The following is a 9,906-nucleotide window of genomic DNA, read 5'->3' as shown; positions in this document are numbered from 1 at the left end:
AACCTGGCATCTTGTATCATATTATAAAAATACTACACTTCCTTATACAGACTGGCCAAATAGTAGAATTAAACAATGTTTATGAATTATTTTGTTGTGTTCACAATCAATGAATGGTTGTGAAATCACCAAATGTAAGTACCAAGGCTGCTTTTGGCCTTTTATTGCTAAAAAGGAAAGTGAACTTCTGCATTCATTGAAAATTATTCATGTGATGGGTGTTTCTCACCTGACACAAAATTGATTTGTGATAGAAATAGTTTGCGATATATTTAGAATGCTGGCACTATCACTGCCTACAGGCATACTTGCTATCTCTTAGAATGAGTCACCAGATTAGACCTGCTTTTTTTGCACATTCCCATTCAGTGACGCTGAACTTAAAGACTCAAAGAAAGAAAATGTTCACGTGAGGCACTGAACACATCAGGCACTGAAATAAAAACAATATAATAAATACATTAAGCAATCTTTATTTGTACTTCTCTCAATTTTCTCAGGCCAGAAGGAGGTGTGTCACACAATGATGCTGCCTTGGAGTACAGAGGAGCACACTTCACGTCAAAGATGTTGTTAGTGGCGAACAGTGTTGACCGGCTGGAGGGAGGAGAGGCAAGGCGGGGTGGGGGGTGAATGGGAAAAAATAGAGAAAAGGAAGGACATTCAATCTTGTTCTGCCTTCATCAAGTTAAAATATCAGAGTTCAAACATAAGGCTAATAGAAGGTTAAAACAAAATAAACACCGGTGGTCACCCACTTCAAATGTGTCAAAAAAGTAATTTTTCATCCATTTAAAAAATTCTGCAAACCAATCACAGGCCCAAGACAATTAGGAGATGACCTGTGCAACAGGGAACACAGACTGTCTTATATTCATCTGTAGTCAATGCCTGTGCATCTTGCTCTCTTTGTATCTGGATACATACTGAATAATTTCTGCAATCTGAAGAAATTGAATCAAATTGAAGTAGAGTTGTTAAGGATGCAATTATGTAGTGTTTTATGATGAGCATGTGATTATGTGTAGAGAGGCAAAAGTGGTTTTAAGTTGATTTTCTTTATATACTTCTGAACAAAAATACCCTTTTCCAATGAAGATGGCTGAATTACACTAAAGCCCGAGACACACCAAGCCGATAATCGGTTGGTGACTCGAGTGTGTTCCGTGTGTTCCGTGCCATCGTCCGTCTGAGGGGCTGTCGGCCTTCATTTTGGCCGACCTGACATGTTCAGTCGGAGCCAGGCCAGTCGGGACTCAGCCAAAAATGACGAGCAGGACCAGCGTGACTAGAGTCTCTCAAAATCTGACGAAAATCTTTTAAACTGACCTTTGTCGATCTGAAATGAAGACAGATTCAGCAACTGCATGGCCTATTTCTCGCTTAAAATGTTTTCAGAAACACGTTTCAGTGAACTACTTTAGTACAATATGAGATCGTATTCTGAATGGCCGCCATGACAGTCTGGCTTTGAATTTCCGGAGAAAACAAATCCACGTGACTCGTTTGTGTTATCAGCTGCCGGTTTTCATTTCTTGGGCAACAATACAGAGTAGCGCCGCCTGCTGCTATGGAGACGTATTACGTTTCTCAAGTCGGTGTCGCCTCAGTGTTTTTCCGAGGCAGTTTTTTGGACCTCGGGGACCCGACTGATCATTCCGACTGGCTTTTCTGTCGACGGTCGGCCGTCTGGTTGGTGTGTCTCGGGTTTAAGGTTGCCATGAGAGTTTTCTGGCTTTTGTAAATGGGGACAAAGGTGCACATACATCCATTATGATTCACAAATACATTCACCATGTGCAACTTCCCTGCTGTGTGTGTGTGTGTGTGTGTGTGTGTGTGTGTGTGTGTGTGTGTGTGTGTGTGTGTGTGTGTGTGTGTGTGTGTGTGGGTGTAGCAGTGAATTGCTCTTTTCATGAGTGACTGTGACAGGTTTCTCATCAGGCCCTGAAGCCTCCTCGCAGTTAGAGACCATGTACAGCTCAGCCCCCAAACAACAAACACACACTAACATGAACGCATGAACTAAACTGGGTGTAAAAGAGGCAGTTTCCTGTAAAACTACAGACGTAGTTGGTACCACACATGTAAGTGTGTTTGTGCGTCTGCACCGGCTGCTGGAACTAAGCGGGGCTCTTAATCACGGCTGTAACAGGCAACATTACCGGCAGCGGCAGCAGGCTAATGATAAATGCCTGAGTCTCCATGCAAACCCTGACCTCCTTTTCTGCTGTGATGCACAAAAAGCTCTAGCTCTCTCACCAAAACACACTCATAAACATGCATTTGGGTACATACACACACGCATAAGTTTGCATCAACATATACATCTTGACAAATAAAAACTGCTGAGGCAAATGCACATGGATAAAAATGCATTGCGCACACACACACACACACACACACACACACACACACACACACACACGTGTGTTCTATAGGTGTTTCTGAGCCCACTTTAATAACCAGCCTGGGTGGTTGGGGAATGCATTGTGCATATGACTTGCAGTGTGTTTTTCAGAAGAAAAAAAAAAATTGAGAAGTAAATGAGAGAAAGAGAGAGAGAGAAGGGGAGAGAAAGAGAAGTGGAGATATAAGAGTATTAAATGAAATGTAAATGAGAGAGAAAGAACCGAAGAAAGATAAATAAAAGGGAGAAAGAGAGATCAGTACATGAGAGAGACAGATGGTTAAAAAAAAGAAGTAAATGAGAGAGATTTTGCAACAGAGGGAGTGAGTAGTTATAAACGAGTGTAAAGTTTTGATGAAGGACAAACTAATGTCAGGGACTTGGGCGGTGCGGGCTTCCTGCTCCCCGGCTACCACATGTGATCCCGCCTGTCACTCACACTCCATCGCCATGACAATCATCGTAATGCAGACGCCTGGGGGCGGGGACAAGCCTGTCCTTGTAACAAACAGAAGCCCTCCGCAATCTGACGCCAACAACTGTGGAGAAGATCTCACACACATGTTTTACACACACAAACGACCAAACGGTGATGCCACACAAAGAGAAACTCTTGTACACAAAACTTGAAGGAAATTCTAAATTCAGCTTTTCAACAGTTTTCGGTAACAATGATGTAATGTGATGTGATACTGTCACGGTTTTTAGAGCATGCTGTGTTGTTTGTGAAACACATTCATTGTGTAATATGCACCATGTGGTTGCCTGTGCATCTGGATACATTTGTGTGTGTGTGTGTGTGTGTGTGTGTGTGTGTGTGTGTGTGTGTGTGTGTGTGTTTGTGCTTATTAATGTATTAATTGTATGTATTTATACAGTGTATGTGAGTTTGTGATCGGTGTAATCACATATGTGTGTGTGTATATATACCATGTGTGTGTGTGTGTGTGTGTGTGTGTGTGTGTGTGTGTGTGTGTGTGTGTGTTAGCCATGGGGTAGGGAGCAGGGACTTGTCAAGCTGAAGAAGAGATGGCAAACTGGATGGTGATGCCAGCCCTGTGTGACAGCTCCTTCACACACATATGCACACGCTCACACGCACACACATACACACATGCTGTAACCCCCCAAACCTACCCTAGCCCACACTGTAGAGCTGTGAAAGCTGGGATGCAGAAAGAAAACGAGACTGGTGGAACCTCCTTTTAACTGGAGGCTGATTGGTGTGTGTTTGTGGGAGGTGGTGGGCTGGTGGGGAGGGAGAGGGGGGAAGGGGGGGTTCAAAGTGTCACATCAATTTGTGGCTGTGCTGTTTCTGAAAGAGGCTAACCCCACTGCCACTTAAGCTTAGCACAACAGTGAACAGCATACTGTCAGACAGGACACATACATACAGTACACACACACACACACACACACACACACACACACACAGAAACTTGCAGAAATGCAAGCACACAGTTATAAAGTTTTTACAGTAGTCAAATTCCAAACCCTTCACAAGGTGTATGTTTCGAGTTGTCATTTTGATTTACTACTGCAAAACATTCTTATTATATTAGAAAAATATGTGTTCCTTCAGCACCACGTGCCGTAATACAAGATAACAACACATACTGACAGTATTTCTGGTAATTTTGCATACAGGATGACATTAGTGCAGCAAGGCTTGAGAAACGCAACACCATGGAAACAATCGCTAAACAGATCTTGATGCATTTTAAGACTGATCTTAACATCTACACACATCTACACACAGTTGATGTACCGTACGCAATCCTAGTACAGAATGCATTTGCTTGTCTGTGTGTGTATGTATGTGCGCATGCGTACTTTTGTATCTGAAAACTTACTAACTGGTCAGTTCTCCAGGACAGGGCATGACAATAAATTAATACTTTCTTAAATTATTTCAATTACCTTTACAAAGGATAAATCAATAACTGCAATTATTCACACAGGACATAAATATCACTCTACTGGGCAGACATTAGTAAATGTAGGTTTATACAGCATGTATGTAAGCATGCGCGAGCGCGCACACACACACACACACACACACACACACACACACACACACACACACACACACACACACACACACAGTTGAGCTACATGCCATTTTCTGCAAATCTATCAAAGCGTTTGCCTGAAATTATATTTTGGTGGGATGTTCCATTGTGACTCTGAGCCCAGAGCGCAAGCAGCCAACTGAGGGGAGGTTGCTGGTTAGAAGCCCCCAGGGGTGACCTGTCCCGGGCCCCAGACCACTTTAACCACTCGTCTCCATTAACAGGCTCCCAGATATCATTATGCTCCCTGGGGACCAGGCGTGCTCTAACCAACCATTTACCCTCTCTCCTCTATTTCTCTCTCTCATTTCTCCCTCTCTCTGCCATGATGTTACTCAATGAAAAAAGACAGCGGGGAGAAAAAATATGAGATTGATTTATTTGCTTCAGTGTTCTTTGGGATGGAGTCCTCTCCGTCGCTTTCTCTTCTGTTTCTCTCTCTCTTTCTCTGCAAACTCAAACCAATTAGTGAGCAGAGCACTTGTAGCGGGGAATGTAGGGCAAGCGAGGAGTAATAAAAAAGTATTGACTTTTCTGTGACTGTACGCGGCGTGAAAGGGGTGCCGCGGCCTTGTCCGACATGAAAGGAGCTCCATTAATTTCACTTATTTCACCCAGGCCCCTGTCAGGAGGCCCTAATGCATCCCAGGCGCACTTCTCACATGCAGACACTCAGACAGCCCAACGCAGCTCGTGCCTAGTTATACCAAATGAGTTTACATTATATATCTGAGTGAGAGAGAGAGGGGAGTGCAAGAGAAAGGAGTAATTTTTAATTCCCTGGTTGAGACACAAAGCGAGGCCTTTCATACGTAGCTAATTTTGCCCCAGCCTCACCTCCTTATGCTCCTCCGCTTTCTCTCGCCCGTTCTGCATCACGTAAAAGCCACAGTTCCAGGAAAATGACCTACAGTACCAAAACAGGACCGCAACAACGCCTGAGAATAGCATAGTAAGACTTTGTTTTCAATTTCCTAGCGACCATTAAAAAAAAAAAAAAGGTAAAGCAAAGTGGACATACATGTTGGCTTACAAAGGTGTAAAATAATAAACTGTAAAATAAATGTTTTTACTTTTTAGAAACCTTATTTTAAAGGGGCTGATAGAATGATTATATAGGTATTTCACACTGTTCCTTAAGGTCTCCTAATAGGGATATGTAACATTAGTTGGGCTGAAAATGGCCTGGTTGATATTTTATTGGCCCTTATGCATCCCTGTGTTTTGGCCCTATTTGTAAAAAGAGCTTTTCTTCCAAATATGGTATGCTCATGAATATTTAGATGAGCTGCGCGCTGATTGGTTGAGCGAATCCCCATACACGCACATTAGAGATGCGACAGAATCTCATATTCCAGACACTGCAATGTTTCATTACCAAATTCACTTCTGAGACTTTTTTATGCGAAAAATCAACTATATAAAGCTGAAATGGGCCGTTTTACGAAAATTGATGGCTAATTGCAAATTTGGTAAGACGTGTCGGACTTTAGGAGCTCCACACAGTCTGACGAGAAAGTGGCAGCCTGCTGGGCTCCATACCCAGGGCAAAGTCACCCTTTGTGGATTACTGCACTACCAGGGCTCCGCGGCCAGCTGCCGGCATAACTATAATATATTTACAGTTTGAATTTCGTTGCGGCATTTATATCACAGCTACCCCAATGTCTTACAAAGCTAACAAAAGCTAACAGTCCGATTTGAATTTAAGTCATTTTTATGAACGTGAGGGGTCTTGTTAGGAGGAGCAGCTAGCTAGCTATATGTCCCATTCAATACAATGGTAAACGATCTTGGCTAGCTAGCTACACTTTCGGCATAACTATGGTATATTTACAGTTTGAATTTCGTCACGGCATATATTACAGGTTCCCCAAGGTCTTACAAAGCTTAGCTAACACTTGTCGGATTTCGGATTTCAATTTAATGCATTTTTGTGAATTTCAGAGGTCTCGTTAGGAGGAGGCTAGCTAGGCTCTCATTGATGGACTCCAGCTCACTGTGGGCTCTATCAATGAGACTCACGCACAAGAGGCATTTATTTCCCCGATTGTTTGTTTAAATAACTCAACACACATATCCATTATAAGATTAACTGGAACCTGCTGTAAGAGATTGCGGGCGTAACAAGCTCGCTGACCGCGCTCTCAGTCACCGGCCACTTAGCAGGAAGAGGGGAGGGAGAACAGCGAGCTGCAGGCCCCGGAGCTCTGTCAGGGCAGCGGCGTTTGGTAGTCCAGTCACCCAGAAAAGGTGAGTTTGCGCGGTTATGGAGTGCCGTGCCAATATTTGAGCTTTACATAGTTGATTTCTTGCATAAAAAAGTTTCAGAAGGGAATTTTGTAATGGAATAGCAAAGATCTGCGAGACCTAGATTCAGAAGACTACCTGATCTCAGGTCACTTGTGTAGCCTATGTAAATGTTGGGGCGTGACCGTTCTCTTAATACATCCATAGGCGTGACAAAGGTACAGGTCTTGGGATGCTTACGTCAACTTCCAGCTTTGTTGAGATTCGCCTGTTTTTAGTGGCAGTTTCAAAATATGAGGTTTTCATAGCAAAGGGGTGTCAGTGGGATTTTGATCTTCTATGTATGTCCTATTTACCCACTGAACTGTCGTTATTCAACTATGACAAGGCAAAATCGGTTTTGCATTCTATTACCCCTTTAAGATACAGAAAAATGTATTAGCGGATTTTCCTGTTTCAATTTTGAGTGAAAAGGATATAAGAAACAAACAAGACTGAGTTGTGATTCTTATATAGAGTCATAAACCATTTATAGCTGGGTTAGCTTCCACCTGGTGGAGATCCCAGTACTAGAAGATGGATATCCGACCCAAGCCCGACGGGACCCAATGGGCCGGGCCAGATTCTGACAGATATTTAGAAATGATGTTGGGTCGGGCTCGGTCACATCAGCGCAATAAGGCATTGAACATTTTAAATCTAAAACGGTTTATTATGTAGTTAGCCAATGGGCCTGTTTCACTTGATGCAAAGGTTAATTTTTGTGATTAAATAAATTAAAAATATTACCCTAACACCCGTCTTCCTGTGTGCGGAAATTTGTTTATGTAGCTGTGACAACGAAACACTTGCATATTAGGCTACGGCTGATGCGCTCATCTGTTGCCATTTCCGAATGCCTTCCTACAGTTGCTTAATAAACGCGGGCTTTCCACACAAACAAACATACATGTGTCATTAGTATGAGAAAAAAATTAGATTTGAAAGGGGTGGTTCAGAATTTTGGACATAGGATCTCATTTCTAAGTTAGCCAATGTGTTATTTATGAGTGGAGACCGTTTTCAACACTTTTCATCCAGTCCTTCCAGTTGCAGAGTTCGCTGGTGCTAGCCTATGCTACCAACTACCAAATTATAACTATTGCAATTCCGATGCAAGGGTAGTTTTATTTCTAACATTATTCTATCAACACAGACATTTACATTGATAGTCTGGCATTATAATTTATTTGCCTTGGGTGTACTGTGGAGTGGGTAAGACTGTTTTTAGTGGCAGGCTAGCAGATACTGTTGACTTGCGCTAGCCTAGCACCAGTGAACTCTGCAACTGGAAGGACTGGATGAAAAGTGTTGAAAACGGTCTCCACTGATAAATAACACACTGGCTAACTTGGAAATGAGGTCCTATGTCCAAAATTCTGAACCACGCCTTTAACTGTGTCGGGCTCGGACATAAATAGCTTAATGCCTGTCGGGCTCGGGTCGGGTTTGGTTACTGCTCTGACAGACGCGGGCCGGGCTCGGACAGAAAAATGAGGCCCGATCCGCACTCTACCCAGTACACTACAAACAGGCAAACTGGCCTACAGCTATATCAGCTGCAATAACTAAACAAAACAACACAAAAACGTTTGGTATCAGCCATTTATCGGACTATTTTGCTTATTGACGATCGACAATCGGTATTGGCGGCTAAAATTGTGATTGGGGCATCTCTAGTTCATTTTCCATGGTTTTACCACAGTTCTCTTGAAGATTATTCTGACTCCTGATTAAGTAAAACCAGTTAGCAATAAGAGGCTCCGGGAACCTTTCTCATCTGGATCTTGGGGTTGACCTCCTGTCACCAGGTAAATTCCATTTACCTGGAATTTTAGCATCAACGTGTGTGTGCGTTTGCATGTGCACACACGCATGCATGTGTATGCCAGAGATAGACGCACCACATGAGTGTCTGTGTAAGTGTGTGTGTGTGTGAGAAAAAGAGCGAAGAGTGAGAGGCTATCTGTAGACAGAAACTAATCAGTGTGTGTGAGATAAGAAAGCAGCCTTTATGGTGTATGGTAATCAGCCCCCCCTCGGCCTGCCACCGCCATGCATAATCACCACGACTTATTCACATGATTGATGAAATATGCTTCTGTGAAATCCAAGCTGCTTTTGTTATCATCCTGTTTTTACCCTCTCTCCCCCCTCTTTTTCCTTTTTTCTCAATCTTTTTTTGTCTTGTTCAACCTCTCCGTCTCTCTAAACATCTCTCCCCTGCTCTGCAGTGGTCAAAGATGTTTGGGACCATGTACAAACAAGAAATTACACACACAGCATGGGGTCCCCCTTGGAACTATGTACAGTACATGCATACACAGCCACTCTACACATACTTTCCTCTAATAAGGTAGTAATATGATGCATGAGAGATGCATGACAACATTGTCTAAAGGGGAATATGAAGAAAAGGAAGAGTGAAAAAAAAAAGATAAGGGTAACAAGAACGAGTAAACGAGAAGACACATTAATTGTTCTGTCCTGCAGAGAAGGGTTGACTGGATTAGGGGGGGATGAGAGGACAGAGAGATTGAGTGATAGATGGAATTAGATGGATAGATGCTTCAGAGAGCTCTTGTCATTGACACTCAAGCGCATTAATCAGGGAATGGTTGCAGAATCCCCAACTAATGCAACATGAAGAAACAAAGAAACCATTTAAACAAAAAGCAGCAGCAAGTCCATACACGGACACAACTACTGAAGTAATGAGCAGCTACAGCTGACATGTGTCTGTACACGGTGCAAAAAAGTAATACATTACAGTTATACTTAGGAAATCAGTTTCATACATGAATCTCCACCATTTAGAAATGTAACCTGGGCGCCTGGGTAGCTCACCTGGTAGAGCGCACGCCCATATATAGAAGCTTACTCCTCGATGCAGCGGCCACGGGTTCAACTACGACCTGCGGCCCTTTGCTGCATGTCATTCCCCCTCTCTCTCCCCCTTCATGTCTTCAGCTGTCCTATAAAAATAAAGGCCAAAAATGCCCAACAAACCGAAATGAAGCCTTAACCAGAATTACTTGAAACACATAACAATCCTAACTGACCTCACTGATGTGAGGTGTCACATTTCACAGTGTTCTTACCAGCTAAGAAACCATGTTCATTTCACAGCACCAT

The 9,906-nt window shown here is 42.9% G+C and overlaps 1 protein-coding gene across 4 annotated transcripts in view; it reads right to left on the bottom strand.

Moving 5' to 3' along the window:
• Positions 1 to 457: 457 nt before the first annotated feature.
• spata17 (spermatogenesis associated 17) overlaps positions 458 to 9,906 on the bottom strand; it is a 43,352-nt gene continuing 33,903 nt past the window's right edge. For 3 of the 4 annotated variants that reach the window (XM_028584423.1, XM_028584444.1, XM_028584435.1), the window contains exon 10: positions 458 to 597. The gene's annotated coding sequence lies outside the window, so the exon portion shown is untranslated. Of the gene's footprint in view, positions 598 to 9,725; positions 9,747 to 9,906 lie in introns of those variants that run through there. The other variant, XM_028584431.1, reaches the window with a different exon arrangement.

Source organism: Perca flavescens, chromosome 1, assembly GCF_004354835.1.
Source record: "Perca flavescens isolate YP-PL-M2 chromosome 1, PFLA_1.0, whole genome shotgun sequence".
Lineage (NCBI taxonomy): Eukaryota > Metazoa > Chordata > Actinopteri > Perciformes > Percidae > Perca > Perca flavescens.
Note: the sequence above shows the minus strand (reverse complement) of the source record. Positions and strands in the feature narration are given on the sequence as shown.